Here is a 12543-nt window from a genome sequence, read left to right as displayed (position 1 = left end):
CACTACCAGACTTCCTGTAGCCATTTTAAAAACCAGTAGAACAATGTTTAGGCATTGTGCTCAGAGCCTAGAGTTGGTGAATCTTATCCCAATGTCTTTCTTCCTTAAAATAAAATTTAAAAATAACGCTTTCACTGAATAACTATAGAGGAACAAATTAGTAAAACGAGACCCCACTTGTCATTGTCGACTTATGTAGGGGAGAGTGGAAACCAAATATCGGCCACCACAAGTCTTCTCAGAAGCAGTATCTAGATTTGAGAATAATGAATTAACTCTTGGTCTCAGAAAAATACATTAAAACTGCTTACAGCGAGAAGGTTAATTAACTTTTCTATTTCCCCCTTAAGATATTTTAACCGAAAATAAGTTACAATTCTAGCACGGATTAAACATAGATATGTCAAAGCTAGTTAGTTGCCTACACAACAGCCATTCTCTCCTTATGAGCAAACAGCAATATTATGAACAAGGAAATGGGCCCATCCAAATATGTATATGACCTCCTTTCCAGTGAGGGGATGTTTTGTGACAGCATTATAATGGATAGGATGTGAGCAGAAATGACAGAAGGAATCCCAGAAAGTTTCCTATGTCCAGTATTAGCACTCTTACTTTGCCCTTTTCTCCTCCAGATTTTCTTATCTGAACATGAGCAACTGTTGGCATTCCACAGGTCACCCTGAGATCATGAGGCTAAAATACCCCAAAGACTGTAAAGCAGAAGCTGGAAAGGCCTTAGGTATTTGGTGGCATCGGAAACCCACTGCATCAACCTGAGTGTCCATCCCCAGATACATTTTACATGAGAGAAAAATAAGCCCCTATGATCTTCAAGTCACTGTCTTGTGGTAGTGGTAGTTGTTGTTCATTTGGCCTTTTACTATCTGTGACGAGCAACCAAACAGAATTCACAAGCAAGAGGCAAGCCAAGGTACTGTAAATGAAGCTAAGCTTAAAAGCATTTCCTGTGTAACAGGAAGCATTATCTGCCAGACATCTGCCTAAGAAAGCTTAGCCAGGTGAGATTTCCCCACTTTTTAATGTTTTTCCAGCTCTGAAAGTTTGGAAAGTGCACATGAACAGTAAAGCATGTGGGCAGTTATCCAAGAAGAATCATTTTATGTTTGCCCAGCACTGTACAATGAACAGTGCTGGATATATGTTGTCAACGATTCAATATTCCTAAGAGGCAACTCAGTAACAGAAAGTTAAAAGTCAAACCATTTTCTAGAGGGACTTATTGTATATGAAAAGACCATTTAGGCACACTTTGAGATCGTTTTCAGACTTGCCTCTGACTGTAATATTAAATGACATCCACACCTACCACCTCTTTGCTTAGTCTCTGCATCAGTTCTTAGGCAATATAGACTAAAAAGCATGAAACCACTGGGTCTCCATTAGGACTTCCCAAAACCATACAGAGCATAGGAAGTGTGCATTGAGCACATTTGTATATGTGTCAGGTATAGAAAGCAGCAAAACTTAAGCAGAGCATGTCTTTTGAAGTCTTGAAGTTGACTAATGAGCTAGGTGGGAAATGGCACAAAGAGTGTTTCCCTCTGGCCTCGGCAAGATGGAGACAAGCAGCCAAACTCAGGAAATCTACTCAGTGAGGAACTGGGCAAAAGGAGGGGATCTGTTGGGCTTTCAAAGGCATGCAGACAGCGATTAAATGACACAGTGGCCCCCTGAAATGCCAAGAGTGTGGCTAGAATGCCAACTACCTCAGAGACCTTCACTAAGGATGTCAAATAGGAAGGGCCAAGAGTGACCAGTGATGCTGACAGAAATAGTTTTTTGAGAGATTTTTGCTATAGGGCACATGCACTCTCTGGAAAGAGAGAGAGAGACAGAGAAACAGAAAGCGAGAAATCACCCTCCGGGGGTATGGCCATGTCACAATCCCTTCTCTTCCATTCTTCTTTCAGGATCTTGGGCATGCACGCACATGCGCCTGGTGTGAGTTTAAGCTACTGGGTCTGGGACTCGAACTGGAGTGGAGTACATGGGAGTCCAGTGCCATGGGACTATATTACACCATCTGCTGGTCCCAACAGATAAAATATTGTGATTTATCTACAGCATTCCTGATTTCCACATGCAGGCTGGTAGGCCACACTCAAAACTTATATAATATGGTAGAGATACACACCATATCCTATCAGTTAGCCAAGGGAAATGAAGGTTAAAGAGGTTAAAGGTTAAATAAATTGCTCAACATCACATAGCTCTTGTGACAGCCAGTTGATACTCAAACCCAAGGCTGTCTGCCTCCAGAGCCCACATCTACAACTCATATGTCCTGTGAGATCCCTAAAAGGAAGACTTTCCAAAGTTGGTGACTATTGGCCCTGATACATGGTGGATAGACAAAAACTGAAGCAAGTTATGTTTTTGCTCTGTTAAGGCTGGTACAAACCTTACAGTTGATAGTAATTTATTTGAGCTTATCAGAATGTTGAAAATAATTCATGGATCCCTCCATTTCCATATGCAATAAGGTACAAAAATCTAAAGACTTTAAGTTGGAAAACAATAGAGAAGGAGAAATTAACCGCAGATGGATTTGCAGGGAGGAGGGAGAAATCACTATCAGAGAGATGTGTACAATGTCAAGTGATTTCTTTCTTTTTTATTCCCTAAATAGTAGCTTTCTCTATTCTCCAAAACCTGTTCTTACCCTAATTTCCTAAGGTCTGAGGTCCAAATTTTAGCATATAGCCATACTGCCCTGAAAAGCAATAAAATGCCTTTATAAAATTTAGCTAGAGTCTAAATCTTGTGGGATAGCTTCCCACTCTCCCAAGGGAGCTCATGTATCAACATAACAGACCAGTTCAGAGAAATAAAGGAATCACCTAGGAAAGTTTTGTCAATTTATCCTGGTAAGGATATATTTATTACCCTCTAGATTACTCTCTTAAATTGCTCCAGAAAGGAACTTTAATTATGATCCTTCCTTCTTCCCTCTCCTCACCTTTTGTAATAGAAGGCTAGTCATATTTAGTTGTCCCTTAGTATCCACAGGAAATCGGTGCCCAAAATTCTTGAATGTTCAAATCCCTTACATAAAATGGTATAGTATTTGTGCATGACCTACCCACAAGCTCTGGTAACTTTAATCATCTTTAGACTACTTATGATACTTAATACAATGCAAATGCTATGTAAATAGCTGTTATATTGTATTTTTCAAATTTTGTATTACTTATATTGCTATATTGTTTTACAATATTTTATAAAGTTTATTTTATGGATTTATTCAGTGAGAGAGAGTGACAAGACGAGAGAGAGAGAAAAGCACCCCCAGCAGAGTCTTCACACCGCAATTTACCTCCAGCATCACTCAGCCCTGAGCGTAGATACACACAAGCACTCCCGGCATGCACAGGGAGGTCTCACAACGTGAACCTAACTTTCCCATGTGGGTCTTGTGAAATTGCTGCTGGATCATGTTTTTAAAATATTCTTGATCCACAGTTGGTTGAATCTGCAGATGCAGAACCTACAGGTATGGAGGACCAACCTTACTACCTGAGTAATATGACCATACCACAAATTAGACTATGCTTTCTGGAATAAGGAATGTATACCTTTTAAAATAAATAAATGGACTCAATGTATGACACACATAAGGCAACATCAGTAATTACATTTAAGCTTTAACAGTCTTTTGGATTCACCTGGAAAGTATGATAGAACCAAAAATCCAAGTATAATACCTGTCTTCCCACAAGAGAAGATCCAAGCTGAGTCTTACAAAGTGATTCTCAACTCTGAAGCCATGTCAGATTCATCTGAGAAGCTGGTACAACTAGCCAGGCCCACTTCCCATGAGCTTCCAATATACGGTCTAGGTTGAGAATGACGAGCTAGAAAGAAAATGGTGGTCTATGGAAGCTGGAGTCACCTGGGTACTTGGGAACCTCTCAAAGAGGGAGTCACCAACACCAGCACAAACCAGATCATTCTGCTCATTATGGAAGTGCCTTGGGTCACTGGCACTCTGCTCTCCTCGGTGAATGAATCCCTGTGGCCCTGGGTGACCAAGTCAACACCAACTGGTATTCATGCCAAGCAGCACAGCACATTTCCTGTGCTTGTTTCTCCCTAAGCCTCTCAGGCTGCAACATTGTTCAGAGGCATAAACTAAACCAATGGGGCGGTGAAGGCCATTGAGGTAATAACACCTTCCAACATCAAGGAACATCTTGCCTATCGTGCCCCTCTTAGAATATGTCTTAGGTGTAGATGACGTAGCCCGCTAATAACGATCACACTGATTTTCTGTTGTGTGGCACCAAACGCTTTACATAAATTATGTCTAATTATGTCTAAAGAAGGGATTATAGATAAGAATATAGAACTTCCAAGTGCTTAGGTAACTTATCCAAAATACGCAAAGTTAGAACCAAAGTCATCTGGCTCAATACCCTGTGTATTCCCGTGTCACATGGCCAGTTTTAATTTTTATCTTCTACAGTTTCATCCCCATCTTGATATTAAAAAGAACATTTCTGGGGAAATGGAGGTGGTGGGGCAGAAGGAGCGGTGCTAAGTCATTTCTACTTCAATGGATATGAGCGTGCTGACTCCCGTTCTACTGGCAGAGAAAAGGAACTGGGGCACAGGAAGAGATCAGCTGCAGTACTTTGGAGACTCAGAAATTACATAGCAGCAACCATGGCGAAGGAGGGTAGAGAGGGAAGAGGGGAGGGAGTGTCCAAAGAGGTCGGATAAGGCCAAGGTAAGTGGGCATGTACACACTTTATAGTTTCTTCTTCCTTAGCTCCTCTTCTTGGCTTCTGCCAAGCAAAACTCATTTCATTCTTACAAGAATTAGCCAGTTCATGGGAAGTCCAGAAGGCCTACGGCAATGAAGTGATTTCCAGTTCCACAGTATCATCTTCAGAAACCTGGTCAGGAAGCTGGCGAGCACGAGATTACGAGAGGAGGAGGTAGAGCATTCTGGAGCCGAAAGTGTTAAAAAGAGTAAATACAAACAAGTTAAATTTGACTCTATGCTGACTGCGATTCCACTGTTTATGACCCTAGTTGGAGAACAGGCCTTTGTCCATGGAAATCAAGTGCAGAGCCAGCTCCCGCACTCAAAGTAAGCCAAGAAGCATTAAGTTTGACCATGCAACCTTCCCTAGAGTGGGTGAAGTCCTTCCCCGCTCTCCTCCTCTTATCCAAACAAGAGGAGGTTGGTGCTTGTGCAGATAGGGGACTTCCCTGGAGACAAGATCTACACACTGATTCTCAGGCCCCTCCTTTGGCATAATGAAAAGCCAACCGCAGGAAGCCAGTGGTCAGACAGACTTTCCCATCATACCCAGTTAGCACCACATCAGGTCAGAAGGGTTCTCTGGAAGCCAATACAAACAGAGCCAGGCACATTTTCCCTCAGGGGTGTCCTCTTTTCAGGGCCAACGTGACATCCACATTGGTACTGGCTGGCTGCTGCCCACACATCTACGCTGGTGAGCCAAGCCCTGCGGTCGGTTTTCAGTTCTCCCCAAGCCTGTTCCATCAGCAGAGACTTAGAGTTAGAGGGATCCTGTGAATTAGGGAAGAGGAAACTCCCTCCTCTGTACTCTCCCTGCTGCCCACACCTAAAGGCGAAGGGAGAGAAAAATAATACACCGGGGGATGGAAATGATGCCTGAGGAAAGTGTACTGGACAAGAAAGGCCAGGATAGGGTGCTAATCAGGCAGGAATCAGAGATCCTTTTTTTTTTTAAGAAACCAAAATCTGTTTTCATGCACTTTCGAACTCCACGTAGCAAGCCCTTAGAGGCACCAAGAATAGCCTCAATCATTAGGGCTGTCCACAAATCCCGCAATAGAAGAGTCAAGAGAGGCAAGATAGCCAAAACTGCTCACAGCAATGACTAGCACCCTTTCTGGTCTATCTTATTAGGGGACATCAAAAGTTTGTGGAAACTAGAATTAAAGTATGTGAGTTTATTTTGGTGGAACAAAGAGAGGAACCTGCTATCCATTCACAGTTTTTTTCATAATACACAGTTTCTGAAAAACTTATGTTTCTATAAGCTTATGCCCCAGATGTATCAGGCACTATGCTGGATGGTTTTCAAGGATAACCTCATTCACTCCCTCACGACTAATCTGTAAAGTGGGTTTTATTGTCCCCATTTTTCAGATGAGGATACTGAGGTTTCACGAGCTTTGGTAATTCACCCACAAAGTTCGGCTCTCTGCTGGGTATCTGTCATACCTGGCTTCATTTATCTCGGGGCATGTAAGGGCTTTTGGAAGTCTTGTCCTGTGCCAGGAAGGAGAGTATGTAGGTCAGTTTTTGCCTGTATTCCCCTCGCAGATCATGGTGCTGGCACAGAGCTTTTGCCAATCAACTTTTTTGAGAAAATGAAAGTGGTCATTTTGGCCCCTACTTAGAGGTGAATTACCTTCCACATGTTGGAATCATGTTGGAATTCAAGAAAGAGTAACACTCAAGACTGGAAAGCTTGTGTAGTGTCAGGTTACGAGATTTCTAAGTGTTTGGTAAATGAATAAATGATCTTTCTCTCATGTGTTTCAAAGAAAGATCAGCCTCCTTTCTTTTACCTCCTCCTTCCTTGGTTTTCTGTATATATAATTCCAAGTCTTTGGTCTTTGCTTTTAAGCTACTGGTTTGCAGAAGTGAGGCCTGAAGATAAAGCCTAGCCATACAAAATCAGGCATTCAGTAATTCCCTTGTTCAAAAATCACTGTGATCATTTTTTTAATCTCATGATGTATTTTATCCTCTTACCTATATTTATTTCCTTCCCAGTAAAGAAACAAAAAAAATTTTAATGAATCTACGAAGTTTCTAGCTTCCCTTAAAATCTGAAGATTCTTCTTCCTCTTTTGTAGGAGAGACATTTCTACAAATATACCTTCTTTAAAAATGTATTATACATGATTTTCCACATTCAAGACTTAGAGTGTTCTCCATTTGGGGAAGATGTTGAATGCTGAAAATAGATACATCTGCCATAATATTGAAACTTTAGAACTGAAGCGTTTGTCCAAACTCACAGGCCAGCTTTTCAAAACAGTGCAGGTAGTCCCTCTCCAGCGTGGCCATGGTTAGTTTTGTCAGCACTTAGGAGGAGGAGGAGGCCATTTTTGATCCTGATTCGCCACCTGGCTATACTGCACTGCTGACTTCCGTACCTGCCCACAGCAATATGCGTTGGCTTTGGCATGCGCAGGGCCACGCACGGCATCAATGGAGCCCATTGTTTCCCAGCTGGGCACCTGCACAGCAGGCTCAGACAATGAGGCCATACCAGGAGCCCCTCCTCTCTCCTCAGGGCACCCACTGTGAAAGAAAACTTGTTGAGGCCTGGAAGCCCACTTTCATCATAATTAGGTAGCTTGGCCAACAGTTAACCACCAACGTCTCAGATGAACACACAAAACTACTTCCAAATCTCAGGTACCTGCAAAGCCATGGAGCAAGGCGGTTAGTGCTGGTTCTGTGCTCTCCTCAGCACTGAACAGCACTAGATTTGAAGACCGCAGAGCACTACACAATGCTACAACTCTGCCCTGTGATTCTAGATGCTTTAGTTTTCACAAGGGTACAAGACACCCTTGGACCATCCTCAGATCTGTGAGATCACCATGAGACAAATCTGATAACCTACCTGGACCAGGTCTTAGTGAGAACCAAAAGACACAGGATTCCACACTGAAAAAGACCTTCTTTCAGGAGGTGTTAGTGCTATTAGGACAACACAAATGATTCTGCTTAAAAATGTTTTTCTCTTTTTTAGCTTTTATTTACTTGTGTATTTATTTGCATTTAAAAGACACAACTGAGAGCTTATGACCATGGTTTTGTAATCAGGCATATGTGGGTTCTAACCTTGTGTCCATCACATCAATGATGCATGAATTTGGAATAAGTTGTTTAATCTCTGAACTTTCTCTTCTCATCTGTAAAATGGGAATAACTATACCCATTATTGAGAATTTAATTAAATAATGTCTGGAAGATCTACAGCATGGTTCCCGATCCATAATAATAAGCCTTTAATGCATTGTAGCTAAGTCTCTATTGCTTTGATATAAATCCAATGGTGAATTATTTTTTTAAATGGTGGTACAGGGGCCAGCAGGTGGCACGGTAAGGTGCTGAATTCCCACATGGCCAATTGCAGTTTGAGTCCTAGACCTGGCAGCTTGTGTGTGCATGCCCCAAATCCCAAGAAGGGAATATAAGAGAAGGGGTTGCAGTGTGGCCACCCTGGGAGGTGATTTCTTGCTTTCTCTCTCTGTGTCTATCTCTATTTAGTGGTACATGCACCCTATGGCAAAAACAAATACAAATTTATAAATTATGGTAGAATAATAGATAATATAGTGACTTTAAAATGTCTGCCCTAACCAAAACGTAGAGGTTTATAATTTTGAAACTGAAATTGGTGACCAAACTAATACCTCACACAAATCCTAGAAAATACAGAAGATCAGTGGTTGCTTTAATCCCTAGTTTAGATTAGGTGTTTAGAGAATTCTGAAATATTCAAGCCTATAAGAATAAAAACAAAAAGTTAAGGAAATTATTTCATTAGGCCAAAATTTAAGACATACAGTAAGGTAAGCAATTTGGGGCTGCTATTCATATGCTATTCTTTTTTAAACACGCTGTTTTTGTTTTTTAGAATTTTAACTTTATTTATTTATTTTAATTGAACAGAGACAGAGTGAGAGAAAGGGAAAATGAGGAAGCAAGCTGTCAGGACTGGGACTCGAACCATGGTTGGCCATGTATGAGTCCAGCGTCCTTAACTACCACGCCACCTGTCGGCCCCTCATATGCTATTTAAATCTGTTATTTTTTTTTTTTAATTTTTTTTTGAAGAGGTTTTTTCGCTATAGGGCGCGTGCGCTCACCATACAGACAGAGACATAGAGACAGAAAGCGAGAAATCACCCCCCAGGGGGGATGGTCACGCCGCAATCCCTTCTCCTCCATTCTCCTCCCGGGATCTTGGGCACGCACGCACACGTGCCCAGCGTGAGTTTTAAGCCACCGGGTCCGGGATGCGAACCGCGGTCAACTACGTGGGAGTCCAGCGACATAGCCATTACTCTAACTGCTGGTTCCCCCCTTTATATGCTATTTAAATCTGTTATTTTCTACTATGTGTTTGGACCAATCACATCATCTCTCTGTGCCTAGGTTTTCTCATGTGTAGTATGAGAGTATTAATAGTACTCACCTTTCATGAGTCTTATGGAGATTAAATAAGATAACACAAGTAAAATACTTAGTACATGCAGACTCAATAGTCATTCAACAAATGTTATCCATGTACACTCTTACTTGCTGCTAACAACAAAGATGTTTCACTCTCATTTGAAAGGCTTCCCACCCTTTATCATCCTCTATAGATCCCTTTGTTACTGTTCATGGGAAAATCTTGATATTGGTGCCCTTGTGGTGATTTCTAACATGTGCTATTAATTTGACTTATTTCTCCACACAGACCCCCTTTAATATGGATGTGTGCGCCCTAAGACTTTTTGCCAGAGGGGTACCCTAGCAGGAACCTGCTTCAGAAACAAGAAAAGGCACCAAATTGAAGCAACCCATGTGGATTTTATTAGCAGCAGGTAACACACTCCCGATTTAAACAGCACTTTCAGCCAGGCCATAACCTGGAGCAGAACCTAGTTTTGATTTCAAGGCTATCCAGGCAAGAGGGAAATGTGAAAATTAATGTAATCTCTGCCAGGGATATCTCTTCTCATGGAGGTGATATTGTTCCAGAACTCCCCAGCTTCAGTGGTATACCATTTACCCCAAACTTCAAAACAAATATGGGAAGCTTTCTGCTGAAGGAATTGATTTATATGCTAATTTTATAAGAAAAAAGTAAATGTAGTTACATTTTAATTGATTAAATTAAGTTTAGAAAAAAGGTAGATGAAATAGGAAATTCTTCATAAAACTGAAAATACATGCTGTATTTATGAAGAACACAAATGCATCAGAAAAAGTCAAGAACGTTTAAAAATTATTTTTTTATTTCTACTGTATTCTGTCTACTCTAATTAGTCAATTAGTTAAGAATTAATTTAACATTGTAACTATCTGTGGAGCTTGATCTAAAATGTAAAATCGATATAATACAATTTGTTTTGATCTTAATCTTTTACTTATAAATTAAATTACATTCTGCTTATCCTTTTGCCTTTTTTTCCCTAAGTTAGTATGATTCTTGCTTTTCTCAGTCGAAATTGCACATGTTAAAATATCTGGGTTCATTACAGGTGGTTGATTTCATCTAGTGTATATATGGAGTTTCTTCCAAAATGATGAAGGCAAAGAACACTATTATTTTATTTTCCTTCTTTTATCCTGCCTGTGTCAGTAATAGATATAAAATGAAATAAATTTTATGTAATCTTTTGACTTCTTCTTTTATTTTTTTGAGAGAGATTTTTGTTTTGGGTATATGTACTCGCTTGAGAGACAGAGATAAAGTGAGAAATCACCCCCTACCCCCAGCAGAGATGGCCATGCTGCAGTCCTTTCTCATCCATTCTCCTCTAGAGGTTTTCAGTATGTATATACATATGCCCAGCATAAATTTTAAGCCATTGGGTCCAGGACTTGAACTGCTGTTGGCCGTGTGGGAGTCCAGTGACATAATCACTAGGCCATCTACTTCTAATATGGGTGTTTTCTTAAAACTTTTCAATGGAAAACAGAGTTTATGCTTACAAAAAAAGACAGGGTATCTTTATCTGTGTTATCATTATCTAAGAACCTTAATTATTTTCTGGATTATGAATCAACCTCAGCATAACTTCATGGTTAAGTTAATGATAAGGCCAAAAATATGCCTATATATTCTGACATCTGCACTCTTATAATTCCAGTTTCCATTAAGTGTTGCATGGAGTATGCTTTAATAGACATCAACTCTTTCTTGATTCTACCATTGCCTTCTATTTAATAAAGCAATGGATAGTTGCAAGGTAGTTAAGAAATGGGGATATTTAAACATACTGGATATTGGTAAAGTACTGGAAATAACAGGTCACTGATGTAATTTTATCTTTACAAATAATACAAAGAACTGCAGTATAAATGGATGCTGAGCTAAATTTTTGTTTTAAACTATTTTAATTTTTTTTTCTTATCAATGATAAAGATCCATCATTGCCATACATCTTCTTTGTTTCTCTGGCTAGATAGGCTGGCATGTTATTTTTGCACCAACTAAAAGAATCTGATTTTGGAATACGTGGTGAAAATGTGAGCAAGAGTAATTGGGAGAAACATAGGTGCTCAGTGTAAGGGTGATCTGACTTGGGATTCTCTGTCTTTTTCAGAAAAGTCTCATTTCCTTGCATACATTTTGGGATGCAAGGCCACCGGTAGAGATGGTGAGTATGGCTGCAATATGACCCTGGGCCATAAAACAAACAGATTCCATGCATTTTCTACAATGACCACACTGGTGGGGTTGGGGAGGCACTGACTGCTTCCGTCCAATAACAAGCCTCATAAATAATAGTGACTCTGAGCTGTATACAGCTCCCAGCTATTGTTGTTCAGTGTGAAGGTCCTTCTCCTGGTCACGTTCCCTATTTGTTAATTCTTTCTGCTTAACCCAGTTAGGACACCTGCCTGCCATGTCTGGATCCACATGGATTTTTTTACCTCTACAGTAGAAGACTGAGCACCAGAAAGGCTTCTTCATGCAATCTACCCATAGCAGTGCAAGTTCTCCATCTCCATCATTCCTCAAAGTGTATTATTCAGGTTCTCATGTGAGTTACTTTGACCATATCAAAATCCAGCAGTGGAGACTACCTACCCCAGAAGAGGCATTTTGTCTATGTGAAATAAGGGGCCATTTTGGAGGAAGAAGTAGTATGAATATCATTAGAAGTACCTACTCTGAACAGAAAAGGCCATTTTGGACAATGTAAGTTTGGGACCTGGTGAGTGAGGAGTGAATGCACAATGTAAAAAAAGGGACTCTACAAAGGGAAGGGGCCTAGAAGGAAAGATGTTTTGCTTCTTTTCCTGTGTGAGCAGCTGGTGTGTCTTGTAAAGACTCATGGGGGCCCTTTATATGGTGTTTGGAAAGCTGTATATCTCAGGCTTATCCCAGCTCTCCAAGTTCATTTTGGATTTTATATTCTTATCCAATCCTCACCTTAGGAGGAAAGAAGGGAGTTCTGTGACAGGAGCACAGATGGCAAACATCAGCTTGTCAGGGGAAGGACGGGAGGTCAGCCACTGCTGTCTTGTTTTCTTCTCTTCTCTCCTCAGCTTCTTCGGTTCAATTCTCTTAACTTACTCTATTTCAGTAAATGTCCATTCCTTGCCCATCCTGAGTGTCTCCTATAAAATAAAACTACTTAGAAGATGAATACACATAGGAAATCAGTGCTTTTCTCTCCTTACAAAGAAAGAAAAACATTAACATCATCTGAAAGAACTTTTAGAAGGTAAGATAAGATCACGTATAGGTGTGCCGTTTCCACTTAAGGAAT

This window comes from Tupaia chinensis, unplaced genomic scaffold (assembly GCF_000334495.1).
Source record: "Tupaia chinensis unplaced genomic scaffold, TupChi_1.0 Scaffold143247_2, whole genome shotgun sequence".
NCBI lineage: Eukaryota > Metazoa > Chordata > Mammalia > Scandentia > Tupaiidae > Tupaia > Tupaia belangeri.
The sequence above is the reverse complement of the archived record's forward strand: the minus strand, read 5'-3'. Positions refer to the sequence as shown.